Below are 15,441 nucleotides of genomic sequence, written 5' to 3' on the forward strand. Positions count from 1 at the left end.
TTTCACTCTGCAGCCTTTTCCAAGACCAAGTCAGGTGTGTCTAATTCTAGTCAATGTGGTCCTTTTCACTTTGAGACATATGGAGCCATCACTCCTTTCCAAAAATGCAACATTATAATTGTGCTGACAAGTATAGTACCATTGATTTGTAGCTAAAAAATTAATTTCAGTTTTCATCACGTGTACAACCATATAACTATCGCCCGTCACCGGTGGCAAAACTACCCTTGGCAGTACGATACTTGAGGAAATGGTTCTAACAAAAGCACTTGAGAGAGCAGAATACTGGGTTTTCACAACTTTGAGCAGAAGCAGAGCAAGAGAACGTAGAGTAAACTCTAAAAATTCAGGAACACAAAAAGGAAAGGACCTTGATAAGTGCTACATGTGTGGCATGAATATATGGCAACTCCGAATCTTTTTTATGGCAAGTTTAGTGATGTGAGGATGGCAACTTTTAGTTGCCAAGCATGACAACTTCTTTTTGAATGGCAAGTTTCAATTTTTTGGGAGGATTTGTTTTTTCTCTTTGGAATGCAAGTTTAGTAGTAAAAAGCGTTAAGGCCGGAGTGCTTCGTGCCATACGTGTGGCACTTATTATTTGGGAAAGGAAATAGTTTGAAATATCATGCCATGCTGATTTTTGTGAAATCACAATATATAGTCGTAATAGACGTTGTCAGTCGGACTTGACTTGTTTGTCTTCCTCGTCGTTCCTGTGGTAACGTAGTGATGTGCTTAGCATTGAGGGAAACCATTGGCCGGCAGTGGTGGCTGCTCCCTCCATGGAGGCTTTGTCGAGGTCCCTCCTCCATTAACCCTTGCTTAGGTCTTGTTTGGGCCATGGCTGTATGACACCTCTCCCTAAAAATCACGGGTTGAAAAACAAGTAGTGTCCTTGGATTCATTAGTGTCCAGCAATGTAAATGTTCAAGGGATTTGGATAAATTGGCGTTCCTCTCCACCTCGTGGCCTGCTAGCCATTCGGTCCTTACCCTCAGGCATGTGCTAGAGGGGATAGGGTTCCTGACTAGGCCTTCAGTGGCCCATCTTGGAGAGAGTGTGATTTGTGCCCTGGGCACCAACGAGTTGCACGAGGGAGTTCGCCTTGTGTGATGTCTGTTCATGATGTCCTCTCCTAGTAGTCAATTGTCAAGTACTCATTCTAGTTCTAGGGTTAATCATTTCGTATGCCAAACTGCCAATAGTGCGGTGCCTTTCAATCCAGGACATGAGGGTAGAGGCCCTTTTCGGCGGCGAATATAGATGTCACCCGTGTCCAAAGTTGGCTCGGGAGCGAACATGGGCATAACCGTAATTCAGCTATGCACCCCTCCATGTTCTCGTGAGTCATGATGGGCGCATTGGTGGAAAATGACATTGATGGCTCAAGCTACACTTTTTTTTCTTCATTTGCTTGTTTTGCCATTTGCTTGTCGCATTGGTTAACAATTGTTTGGGGCTTTATTAATTGAAAATCAAGCTACAAGAAAAATATAGATCAGATACGTGACATTTTTAAGCACATTATATGTTGTTTTGTATTTGGCCAATATATTATGTTTTGAATGATAGTTAGTGGATGTATGGTTCATCATAAAAATACACACATGCAGAGTTCAAAGAGAGAGAACCCAACAGGTTGAGATCCTATGCAGTATTGTGATACTATAATGCCGCTAACATGTGGATTGAGTCCACATGGCAGTGACCATGATGCATAGTGCGCTACGACAGAGTCCCAATCCAAACTCAACACATGCATGCCTGGCCCAAAGAACAAACACCAACCTAGCTATGCCAAAGAAAAGAAGTTTCTAAAAAAGGCTATGCTAAAGAAAAAGAAAAAACCAGTTAAAAAAAGATGTGTTCCAAAAAAAAAGGCACCGACCTACAACTAGCAAATCCATAAGGTTCTACACCGTATTTGATTAGGCACCTGAACTGGAGCCTGAATCAGATTGAACCGACTGTTTGTCAGGCTAAGAGCATCTCCAGCCATTCAGCCCCCCAGGGCGCCGAAAAAGAGTGGCCTGGGGCGAACCGGCGCTAGGTTGGTCCCTGGGGCGACCTAGCTCCTAGCCACGCCCCCAGGCACCGCCCCCAGCCGTGACAAATTCAAACATAGATCATTCTTGCTCATAAAATAGACGCCACAAATACGGCGATCACGCGGCCACAAGTTCGGCGTACAAAAAAAGAAAGGATGCACGTGCGCATCAGACGGCGAGGGCTGCCTCCGGTGTCGGCGGAGTCGGCATGCGCGGGCTTGGCGGGGTCTCTGCGCTGGACGGCGTCGGCGTGGCTTCTGTGCTGCGGGTGTTCTCGGCAGCCTCATCAGTCGGGCTTGGCGTGGGCGTCGGCGTGGGTGTCGTCGTCGACGGAAGCTGGTTCAGGATGAGGCCCCGCTCCGCCAAGTACCACGCTTTGACCGCCTCGTCGGTGCTCTGCAGCATGTCCGCCCCACCCAGCAGGAAAGCCAGGTCGGTGTTTCTCTTCTTCGCGGCGACGTTGGTTCGGAGTAGGTCGAGCTTGATGGCGCTGCTCGACATCAATGCCGACCACCGCGCCTCAGTCTTCTCTTCACGAAGGACGGCCCGGGCTTGCGCGTCGGCGAGGCAGTGCTCGATGGACTCCTGCACTCGAGCAGTGGCCGCGTCGACGTGTTTCCCCTTCTTGGCACCTTTGTTGCCGTCCGGCCACCCTTTTGACGCTCCCATAGTCGGCGTGTCCGGCTTGTAGGTCTCCTTGGCCTTGTCGAGGGTGCACCGGACTTCCGCCCACTTCTCGCACATGTCTATGCGTTTGTAAACGTGGAGGTACTTGAATTCGGCGTCGTTGTTGCCCTGCCGATACAAGGCGAACATGCGCAGCAACTGCGCGGAGGAACAAATAGTTGGCGGGCGCGCACGGCGAGGAGAGGCGGGAGACCGGCGTGACATACCTGATCCTCAACGCTGGCGCCGCTCTCCAAGCGAGCCGCCACCTCCTTGACGATCCCATGCCATTTGTTGCACGCCCCCTGGATACGCCCCCAATGGTTTGCCATCGCCTTCGACTTGCGCTGCATGTAGACGCCTTTGAAGTAGGGGTCGACGAGCTTGCGCTCGTTGAACTCGGCCTTGATGCGCTCCCAGTACGTCTCGATGCTCTAGTTCGTGCCGGTGGTCGGGTCGAGGCAGACGACTTTCCATGCTTCGGCGAGGCATTCCTCCTTCTTGGACGCCCACTTGATGCGCGGCTCGCCGGACCTGGCCGCCCGCTTGTTCTTCTTGCTCCTCCTCGCCGAAACAGTCGCCGACTCCTCCTCCTCCTCTTCGTCCTCCTCCTCCTGCTCCTCCTGCTCCTCCTCGCCATAGACGTAGCCGAGCTCGCCTTCCATGCCGCTGCTCAGATCCACGGTGTCGTCCGGGGTGGCGAACCCGGGAGACGCAGCGGCAGTGGCCGAGCCTGTCGCGATGATGTCATCCATGTCGGCCTCGGTCTCGTCGGTGTCGCCGAGGTGCGAGAAGGGTAGCGCACCACGACGAAGAGGGGGTGTCGGTGTCAAAACCGGCGGATCTCGGGTAGGGGGTCCCTAACTGTGCGTCTAGGCCGGATGGTAACAGGAGGCAGGGGGCACAATGTTTTACCCAGGTTCGGGCCCTCTTGATGGAGGTAAAACCCTACGTCCTGCTTGATTTATTCTTGATGATATGAGTAGTACAAGAGTTGATCTACCACGAGATCGGAGAGGCTACACCCTAAAAGCTAGCCTATGGTATGATTGTATGTATATGATCTATCGACTAGCCTGGCCTCAGTTTATATAATGCACCAGAGGCCTAGGATAACAAGAGTCCTAGCCGAATACGCCGGTGGGGAGGAGTCCTTGTCTTGATCGCCAAGTCTTGTGGAATCTTCCTTGTATGCGGCAGCTATCCGAACTGGCCCATGAGTATATGGCCATGGGGGTCCTCGGCCCAATCTAACAGATCGGGAGATGATGTGGTGAGTACCCCCTAGTCCAGGACACCGTCAGTAGCCCCCTGAACCGGTCTTCAAGTTAGGGACGCTCCTCGATTCTTCCGAACCGTTCTTCATCTTCGGTCGTCGGTCTTGAAAACTGGTTCAACAAATCTTCTCATCTTCGATCTTGAGGATCACCGAAATGCATTCGACGAGTTTACACGTCGGGTATCCGAGGGCCCCTTTAAGTTTCCGGCCTTTATCAATGCCTTGTTATTTTTATGCCACACCTCGGGTTTGAAGTTGTTCCCGGGCGGCAGCGTCCTCTTGCGTCCGAGCTCCAACGCCGAACTACATTCGAGGTATCTTTTGCAGCCGAGCACCAATGTCGGACCGCTTCCCAGCTCCAACGCCGGACTATGTATCCGAGCTCCAACGCCGGACTATGTATCCGAGCTCCAACGCCGGACTGTATCCGAGCTCCAACGCCGGACTATGTATCCGAGCTCCAACGCCGGACTGTATCCGAGGTGTCGTAAATCACCTTGGTTCAAAGAAGTTTGAAGGAGTTTAGCCGAGCTTAATGCCGGAAATGCCTTCTATGGAGCCAGCCACTAGCGCCCGAGCTTTATGCCGGACTACTTCCGAGGTGGTGCACCACCCCGAATGTGGGCCGATTTTTGTCAATATTTTTGATTGGTGCAATTTATTCTCTGCCGAGATATATAGCCAGTAGCCCTCAAGGTGGGTATCGGTCTAAAACCCGAGATGCACATGAAGGATGACATAAGACCGCTGATCCCAGTAGCCGCTGAGACTCAGGTTGATTTGCAAAATCGGTCTGAGGATCAAGTCCTAGCTCGGCTGAATACTTCGGGACACAAAAAGCGGCGTGCTCAGTCCTCGAGACTCAGGTTAGGTGCGGCCGACCAACATGAGGATCAAAATCTCCTCGGAAATTGTATTACACTTAAAATTTTCTGCATTAGACAGGCAATGCAGTAGCCCCCGAGACACTGGTCGGGTGGCAACACCAGATAAGGGGATCGATGTGCCCCTTTAATATTTGTAAATAATAAGCCTGAAGCCCAGTAGCCCCCGAGCCTTAATACGGGCACGGGTGGCCGAATTAAGGATCGATATCCATAGTAAAATCACAAATTATGTGTAATGACTCTATGTATCCAAGTACTTTACGTCATTAACGCTCGGATCCGCATTGTACAAAACTTTGTTGACCGACCATCGGCTTCCACCTCCTCAGCCAGTAGCCGAGGAGTGTTTGTCCTACTTTATAAAGCCTTTATGGGGGCAAAGATTTACAACAAACAAGACAAACTGGCCATACGGTTTTATAAACAAAGGTACGCAGAGAGATATGTTACATTACTATTTAACAGAAGAAATGTCTTCCAAAGAAAATAATCCCGCTATGGGTTCCTTTCTTTGGGTTGTCATGCAAAGCATGATCATGAAACCTCAGCTCGAATGTAAGAGCAAAATATCGAGGATTTAGTTTGGGAGGCCAGTTAATAGCCCTCAGTAGTGTTCGGCGACAGTCGAGGTCAAGCCGTAAACACTTCGGCCATTGTTATGAATGGCCCGTCATTTAACACCGTCATCGGATCGCTGACCAGTTTACGCTTATTGTGACAGTCAGTTTTCGGCTTTTCTCCACTGAGGTGCTTAATCATGTAAGATGGAAGCACAATCGCAGTGGTTCTCCCTTTGCACACCTAGCCGAACAAAGCGGAACGTAGGAGGCAAGCGCAGGAGCCGGGCAAACCAACTATTGACCGAAGACACAATTCGAAACCGATGCATATATAGCAATATCCGAGAATGTTTTTGCCGAATCTCTAAAGGTGTCTGGCGTTGCACTGCGAGACTTGTGCTGAAAACACAAAAATAGTTTAAAAGTGCCACAAGCTTGGAAAACCAAAAAACGTCAGTAAAAACTTGACGTCCGAACAAGATCAAGTGTTCGGTGCCAATCCGAAAATTGGCCTTAGAAAAAAAAGCGCTTCTGTCGTGCTTTAACATGACACATCCTATCTCAAGACTTCAAGCGGGTCAGCCTACGGCTTCAACCTCCTATCCCGAAGGCGGAGTACTTCTCGTTAGGCCAGCTTAGCAAACTAAACTCTAGCGGCTTTGAGAGAGAAATTAGGCTCCCCGGCTAGTGACCACACACTCGTGTCAAAAAAAGGAGTGATAAATAATAATAATAAAACTTTGCAACGATTAAGAAGAAGAACACTTATTATAAAACGGCTCAAATAAACTTAAGAGCCCTCAAGTGACTTGAGTAAAAGAATGATTGCATGTACCGAAGTACTTATATCATATCTATATTCAACCGAACTTTAAACGCGTCTTAACCGACCGTCGGCTTCTCCATCTTCGGTCAAGGACCGAAAAGTGTTATGTACTCCATCTATCGAGAATATCGACGGTGTTTCCAATAACCAGACAATCAGGCCATAAGACTGTAACAGACAAAGCGCGCTCAGGGAACTTATGCTATATTACTACAAAGTGTAAGAAGTATCTTCGAAGAAAATAGTACCCCCACCGATACCTTTCTTCGGTGCTCATTGTTATTATGAGACTTGTGCAATAGATTTTTTGTACTCATGAGTTCCGTTGTGTGCCGACCATCATTAAAAACTATAAGAGCGCTAGCTTTCGGCTTCACCCAGTCTGAGGTCCGGCTCGGATGACCTGATCGTGACAATCGCAGAGGTGCTCCCTTTACTCCCTAGCCGAATAATCAGGAACGTAGGGGTAAACACATGAGCGAGGCAACCCAGCTTGCAAATCGCTTAAGTCAATATGGTGCATATTGTGACGTAATACACGAACAAGGAACGAAGCCGTACAAGTATAATCATATGCAAGAGGAAAAGCTTCATGAAGGAAGCCCCCAAATGAATTGGGTATTTGAATTTATGCGTCACAAACAAAGTTTGGACAAGGAAATTTTTTACAAGCAACTTTTTTCCAAAAAAGTATAATGCTTGGTCGAACCGAACACAAGTTAAAAATTTAAAACTTGGAGCATGAAGGCAACTTAGCTGGTTAATGTGTTCGGTATTAACGACGTGGTCCGAGCTTGATGCGGTACAAGGTTCCATCCCCCAAGCCGGTCCTGAGGTGGCGGAGCGGAGAGCTCGACACGCCAAAGTGGTGACATAGCACGGTCAATGCAGGCCGGCAGAGTGATGCCGAAGTCCCCGGCATGGGGTAATGAAGTGTTGACGAAGCCCCCCACCTAGCCCAGGTGGCGTGGTATGTCAATACGCCGAGTTACGATACTGCCCAACTCGGATCATTTTCCTGTGCACAAAAAGTGATGCAAACCGGAGATAATAGTAAAAAAATAAAAATCGTTGCATAATAAATAATTTATGCAAAGTGAGTAATAAAAGAAATATGGCCTGGCCCTGAAGTCAATGTCGATGCAGGGCGTCGGCGTGATGCGGTAAAGGCGTGGCAAAGCCTGAATTCACAGGTCGGTCTGAGTTCCGGATGCGGCATTTGCCAGACTATGTACGGAGATTGACTGAACCACCATGCGACCGTCGTTAATGCGGCCACCATTTGATAGACCTGTGTACATATGATGGACAAGCCAGAGTAATAATTCCTTGGGAAAAATGAACCCAAACAAGCAAAAAATATTAGGATTAATAGCACCTGGTTTATTTGTTGTAGCAATCCGAAGGAAGGTGATTCCCAAAATTGGGACACGATCCGCACATCCATTACCTGATGGGCGATAAAATAACGGCATGGCAATGCTGGCAAAGGTTAGCTCGCCGAGGCAAAGCCCTCGGTCCAGCTAACGTGACGGAGCTGGTTGGCTAGTGACGCCGAAGTGTCCGGAGTAGGTTGATAAAGAGATGGCGAAGCCCCTGGTCCAGCCGAGATGTCGAAGCCTCGATATCAGCTGATGAGTCGAAGTAGGTCGGCGTGATGGACACCAGCTTGAAGAAGCAATAGTGCGGCCCTGCCGATGCAGGTCGTGACGTGGTCGATGCCGGCTTGATGAAGCGACCGTGCGGCGATGCCGGTATGCCCTCTCCGTGTAATCCGTGGGGCGGTGATGTTGATGATGATTTATCCTTCGCGATGCCGGACTCTTGTTCGGCTTGCCGAGATGATGATCCGAAGAAGTTGAGCTCGGCTCAACAAAGTGACGACGTGTCTAGCGCAGGTCGGCAGCCGTGGAGCAATATTGCCGGACTGGTTTGACACCAGCATGATGTTGAAGATCATGTTCAAAAGATCTTAAAGTTAGTGGGATGTGTTCGGGAACAAAACACAATACCCCATACAAAACTTCCTTTAAAAAGGATATCCGAAATCCTGTTCATAAAAAAGATGAACTCGGGTCGCATTCATTTTCGCGCAGAAAACAGATCCGAAAAGTGATGCACTAATTGGAAGGTTCCCGGAGTTCGGACGGTCGGATCGAGCTGAAATTTTAAGAGGTGGTAGATATAGGAATTCCGCAGACGATCAACGGTTGGATCTTTCAAAGAACGTCCGAGCTAGAAGCTGGATACCACGCCCTAAACTCATCCAGATTCCCGTCCAGATTTGACAGGGCTCCGGTATATCGTGGATTGCCAGAGATTCCTCCATCGGAACTCGACGAAATTTTCCAGGGTTGTTGTAGACTCAATTCCGCACAATTCCACCAAAGCGATCATTAAAAAGACGCTTGAGGAGGCGGTGGCGGCGGACACAAGTTTGCTGTTCAGAAAAACAGCACGGTCGCCCGAGGGCAATGTTGACCTTGAGCCCCCGGGCTCCCAGGATGATTCCTCCATGATCTTGATAGAGATCGGAGTTGATGTTTATAAAGGCCCTCATCCGAACATGACGATCGGAGGTAGGGCGCAGTCCTTGGTTAAACCAAGGTGACTAGTCGAGCTGGTGACGAAGGTGCCGAAGTCGCAGTTGATCTGCAGGCGAGCCATCAACCTTTTGCCGAACACACAATGAAACTCTCAATGAAAGCACCAATGTCGGTGTCAAAACCGGCGGATCTCGGGTAGGGGGTCCCTAACTGTGTGTCTAGACCGGATGGTAACAGGAGGCAGGGGGCACGATGTTTTACCCAGGTTCGGGCCTTCTTGATGGAGGTAAAACCCTACGTCCTGCTTGATTTATTCTTGATAATATGAGTAGTACAAGAGTTGATCTACCACGAGATCGGAGAGGCTAAACCCTAAAAGCTAGCCTATGGTATGATTGTATGTATATGATCTATCGACTAGTCTGGCCTCGGTTTATATAATGCACCAGAGGCCTAGGATAATAAGAGTCCTAGCCGAATACGCCGGTGGGGAGGAGACCTTGTCTTGATCGCCAAGTCTTGTGGAATCTTCCTTGTATGCGGCAGCTGTCCGAACTGGCCCATGAGTATATGGCCATGGGGTCCTCGGCCCAATCTAACAGATCGGGAGATGATGTGGTGAGTACCCCCTAGTTCAGGACACCGTCAGGGGGCGTCGGGGAGGACGCGTAGGCGGGCGGTGAGTAGTTGTATGGAGGGTACTGCATGCCGGAGAAGGCGGGCGAGGGCGTCCGTTGGGCCGGGTGTCCATGGGGGAAGGTGACGTTGGGGTTGAACCAATCGTGCGCGTCCCCGTCGGCGTAGCCCGGTGAGGGTGTGCATCCCCATGGCTGCGGCGACGGAGAACCAACGCCTTGCTGGCCCCAGGGCGCGTACTGGGCGTGGTTGCGGGGTGGGTTCATGATGTCTACTACACAACCTTCTTCTTATAAACGTTGTTGGGCCTCCAAGTATAGAGGTTTGTAGGACAGTAGCAAATTTCCCTCAAGTGGATGACCTAAGGTTTATCAATCCGTAGGAGGCGTAGGATGAAGATGGTCCCTCTCAAGCAACCCTGCAACCAAATAACAAAGAGTCTCTTGTGTCCCCAACACACCCAATACAATGGTAAATTGTATAGGTGCACTAGTTCGACGAAGAGATAGTGAAATAAGTGGTATATGGATAGTAGATAAAGGTATTTGTAATCTGAAATAATAAAAACAGTAAGGTAGCAAGTGATAAAAGTGAGCATAAACGGTATTGCAATGTGTGGAAACAAGGCCTAGAGTTCATACTTTCGCTAGTGTAAGTTCCCTCAACAATACTAACATAATTAGATCACATAACTATCCCTCAACATGCAACAAAGAGTCACTCCAAAGTCACTAATAGCGGAGAACAAACGAAAAGATTATGGTAGGGTACGAAACCACCTCAAAGTTATTTTTACCAATCAATCCGTTGGGCTATTGCTATAAGTGTCACAAACAGCCCTAGAGTTCGTACTAGAATAACACCTTAAGACACAAAGCAACCAAAACCCTAATGTCACCTAGATACTCCAATGTCACCTCAAGTATCCATGGGTATGATTATACGATATGCATCACACAATCTCAGATTCATCTATTCAACCAACACAAAGGACCTCAAAGAGTGCCCCAAAGTTTCTACCAGAGAATCACGACGAAAACGTGTGCCAACCCCTATGCATAAGTTCCCAATGTCACGAAACTCGCAAGTTGATCACCTTAACATGCATCAAGTGGCACGTGGTATCCCATTGCCACCATAGATATCCACGGCAAGACATACATCAAGTGCTCTCAGATCTTTAAAGACTCAATCCGATAAGATAACTTCAAAAGGGAAACTCAATTCATTACAAGAGAGAAGAGGGGGAGGAGAAACATAAGATCCAACTATAATAGCAAAGCTCGCGATACATCAAGATCGTATCATCTCAAGAACACGAAAGAGAGAGAGATCAAACACATAGCTACTGGTACATACCCTCAGCCCCGAGAGAGAACTACTCCCTCCTCGTCATGGAGAGCGCCGGGATGATGAAGATGGCCACCGGTGAGGGTTCCCCCCTCCGGCAGGGTGCCGGAACAGGGTCCCGATTGACTTTTGGTGGATACGGAGGCTTCTGGCGGCGGAACTCCCGATCTATTCTGCATTCTGGGAGTTTTAGGGTATATGGAGTTATATAGGTAGAAGAAGCACGTCAGGGGAGCCACGGGGGCCCCACGAGGCAGGGGGCGCGCCCTAGGGGGGCGCCCCCACCCTCGTGGGCAGCTCCTGTATCTTCTGATGTGGGGTTCAAGTCCATCAGGTGTGTTTCCTTCCAAAAATAACTTCTCTAGTTGATTTCGTTCGTTTCGACTCCGTCTGATATTCCTTTTCTTCAAAACACTGAAATAGGCATAAAACAACAAATCTGGACTGAGCCTCCGGTTAATAGGTTTGTCCTACAAATAATATAAAAGTGGATAATAAAGCCCAATATTGCCTAAACAGTAGATAATATAGCATGGAGCAATCAAAAATTATACGTTGGAGACATATCAAGCATCCCCAAGCTTAATTCCTGCTCGTCCTCGAGTAGGTAAATGATAAAAAAAGATAATTTTTGATGTGGAATGCTAGTTGGCATAATTTCAATGTAATTCTTCTTAATTGTGGTATGAATATTCAGATCCATAAGATTCAAGACAAAAGTTTAATATTGACATAAAAATAATAATACTTCAAGCATACTAACTAAGCAATCATGTCTTCTCAAAATAACATGGCCAAAGAAAGCTATCCCTACAAAATCATATAGTCTGTCTATGCTCCATCTTCACCACACAAAATATTTAAATCATGCATAACCCCGATGACAAACCAAGCAATTGTTTCATACTTTTGATGTTCTCAAACTTTTTCAATCTTCACGCAATATATGAGCGTGAGCCATGGATATAGCACTATAGGTGGAATAGAATGGTGGTTGTGGAGAAGACAAAAAGGGAGAAGATAGTCTCACATCAACTAGGCGTATCAACGGGCTATGGAGATGCCCATTAATAGATATCAATGTGAGTGAGTAGGGATTGCCATGCAACGGATGCACTAGATCTATAAGTATATGAAAGCTCAACAAAAGAAACTAGTGGGTGTGCATCCAACTTGCTTGCTCACGAAGACCTAGGGCATTTTAAGGAAGCCCATCATTGGAATAACAAGCCAAGTTCTATAATAAAAGATTCCCACTAGTATATGAAAGTGACAACATAGGAGACTCTCTATCATGAAGATCATGGTGCTACTTTGAAGCACAAGTGTGGTAAAAGGATAGTAGCATTGTCCCTTTTATTTTTTTTATTTGGCCTTTCTTTTTTTATTTGGCCTTTTTTTTGGGACAATGCTCTATTGAATGATGATCATCACACTTCTATTTATTTACAACTCGATGATACAACTCGATACTAGAACAAAGATGACTCTATATGAATGCCTCCGGCGGTGTACTGGGATATGCAATGAATCAAGAGTGACAAGTATGAAAGAATTATAAACGGTGGCTTTGCCACAAATACAATGTCAACTACATCATCATGCTAAGCAATATGACAATGATGGAGTGTGTCATAATAACCGGAACGGTGGAAAATTGCATGGCAATATATCTCGGAATGGTTATGGAAATGCCATAATAGGTAGGTATGGTGGCTGTTTTGAGGAAGGTATATGGTGGGTTTATGGTACCGGCGAAAGTTGCGCGGTATTAGAGAGGCTAGCAAGGGTGGAAGGGTGGGAGTGCGTATAATCCATGGACTCAACATTAGTCATAAAGAACTCACATACTTATTGCAAAAATCTATTAGTTATCGAAACAAAGTACTACACGCATGCTCCTAGGGGGATAGATTGGTAGGAAAAGACCATCGCTCGTCCCCGATCGCCACTCATAAGGAAGACAATCAATAAATAAATCATGCTCCGACTTCGTCACATAACGGTTCACCATACGTGCATGCTACGGGAATCACAAAGTTTAACACAAGTATTCTTTAAATTCACAACTACTAAACTAGCATGACTGTAATATCACCATCTCCATATCTCAAAACAATTATCAAGCATCAAACTTCTCTTAGTATTCAACACACTCATAAGAGAATTTTTATTATTCTTGAATACCTAGCATATTAGGATTTTAAGCAAATTACCATGTTATTTAAGACTCTCAAAATAATATAAGTGAAGCATGAGAGTTCATCTATTTCTTCAAAATAAAACTACCACCATGCTCTAAAAGATATAAGTGAAGCACTAGAGCAAATGACAAACTACTCCGAAAGATATAAGTGAAGATCAATGAGTAGTCGAATAATTATGCAACTATGTGAAGACTATCTAACATTTAATAATTTCAGATATTGGTATTCTATTCAAACAGCAAGCAAAGCAAAATAAAATAACATCTAAGAATAGCAAACATCATGTGAAGAAGCAAAAACTTAGGATCAACCGATACTAACCGATAATTGTTGAAGAAGAAAGGTGGGATGCCAATCGGGGCATCCCCAAGCTTAGATGCTTGAGACTTCTTGAAATATTATATTGGGATGCCTTGGGAATCCCCAAGCTTGTGCTTTTGTGTCTCCTTAATTCCTCTCATATCACGGTCTCCCTAAATCTCAAAAGCTTCATCCATACAAAACTCAACAAGAACTCGTGAGATAAGTTAGTATAAACCATTGCAAAAACCTTATCATACTCTACTGTAGCAAATCCCTTAAATTATTATTCAACATTGCATACTAAATGCCTCTGCATATTTAATATTCCTATCCTCAAATAGAATCATTAAATAAGTAAACATATGCAAACAATGCAAACATAACAGCAATCTGCCTAAACAGGATAGTCTGTAAAGAATGCTGCAACATCCATACTTCCCTAGCTCCAAAAATTATGAAATAAAATTCCCACTATAGTAAATTTATCAGAAATTAATATTCAAAAGGTTTCAACATTTTATCACATTCTGAATTTTCTAGAGAATTATTGCAACAGCGGTAAACTTTCTGTTTTCAAACAGCAACATGTATACTTGTAACATAGGCATAGTAAAGGCTATTAGTGCCACTTTTATTGAAATAAAAGATGCAAAACATTGTTCTAAATAACATCAAGCAAATCCTAACAAAATAAATTGACGCTTCAAGAAAAACACATATCATGTGGCGAATAAAAATATAGCTCCAAGTAAAGTTACCGATGAACGAAGACGAAAGAGGGGATGCCTTCCGGGGCATCCCCAAGCTTAGGCTCTTGGTTATCCTTGAATATTACCTTGGGGTGCCTCGGGCATCCCCAAGCTTAGGCTCTTGCCACTCCTTATTCCATAGTCCATCGAATCCTTACCCAAAACTTGAAAATTTCACAACACAAAACTTAACAGAAAACTCGTAAGCTCCGTTAGTATAAGAAAATAAATCACCACTTCGAGGTACTGTAATGAACTCATTATTTATTTATGTTGGTGTTAAACCTACTTTATTCCAACTTCTCTATGGTTTATAAACTATTTTACTAGCCATAGATTCATCAAAAAAAGTAAACAACACATGAAAAACAGAATCTGTCAAAGACAGAACAGTCTGTAGTAATCTGAATCAAACGTATACTTCTGGAACTCATAAAATTCTAAATTAAATTTCTGGACCTGAGTAATTTATCTATTAATCATCTTCAAAAAGAATTAACTAAATAGCACTCTCCAAATAAAAATGGCAGCAATTCTCGTGAGCGCTAAAGTTTCTGTTTTTTACAGCTAGATCAACAAGACTTTCCCCAAGTCTTCCCAAAGATTCTACTTGGCACAAACACTAATTAAAAGCATAAAACCGCATCTAAACAGAGGCTAGATGGATTATTTATTACTAAACAGGAACAAAAATCAAGGAACTAAAATAAAATTGGGTTGCCTCCCAACAAGCGCTATCGTTTAATGCCCCTAGCTAGGCATGATGATTTCAATGATGCTCACATAAAGGATAAGAATTGAAACATAAAGAGAGCATCATGAAGAATATGACTAGCACATTTAAGTCTAACCCACTTCCTATGCATAGGGATTTTGTGAGCAAACAACTTATGGGAGCAATAATCAACTAGCATAGGAAGGTAAAGCAAGCAAAACTTCAAAATTTTAAGCACATAGAGAGGAAACTTGATATTATTGCAATTCCTACAAGCATATGTTCCTCCATCATAATAATTTTCAGTAGCATCATGAATGAATTCAACAATATAACCAGCACCTAAAGCATTCTTTTCATGATCTACAAGCATAGAAATTTTATTACTCTCCACACAAGCAAATTTCTTCTCATGAATAGTAGTGGGAGCAAGCTCAACAAAATAATTATCATGTGAGGCATAATCCAATTGAAAACTAAAATCATGATGACAAGTTTCATGGATATCATTATTCTTTATGGCATACAAGTCATCACAATAATCATCATAGATAGCAACTTTGTTCTCATAATCAATTGGAACCTCTTCCAAAATAGTGGATTTATCACAAAATAAAGTCATGACCTCTCCAAATCTACTTTCATCAATATAATCATCATAAATAG

This window comes from Triticum urartu, chromosome 7 (genome assembly GCF_003073215.2).
Source record: "Triticum urartu cultivar G1812 chromosome 7, Tu2.1, whole genome shotgun sequence".
Classification (NCBI taxonomy): domain Eukaryota; kingdom Viridiplantae; phylum Streptophyta; class Magnoliopsida; order Poales; family Poaceae; genus Triticum; species Triticum urartu.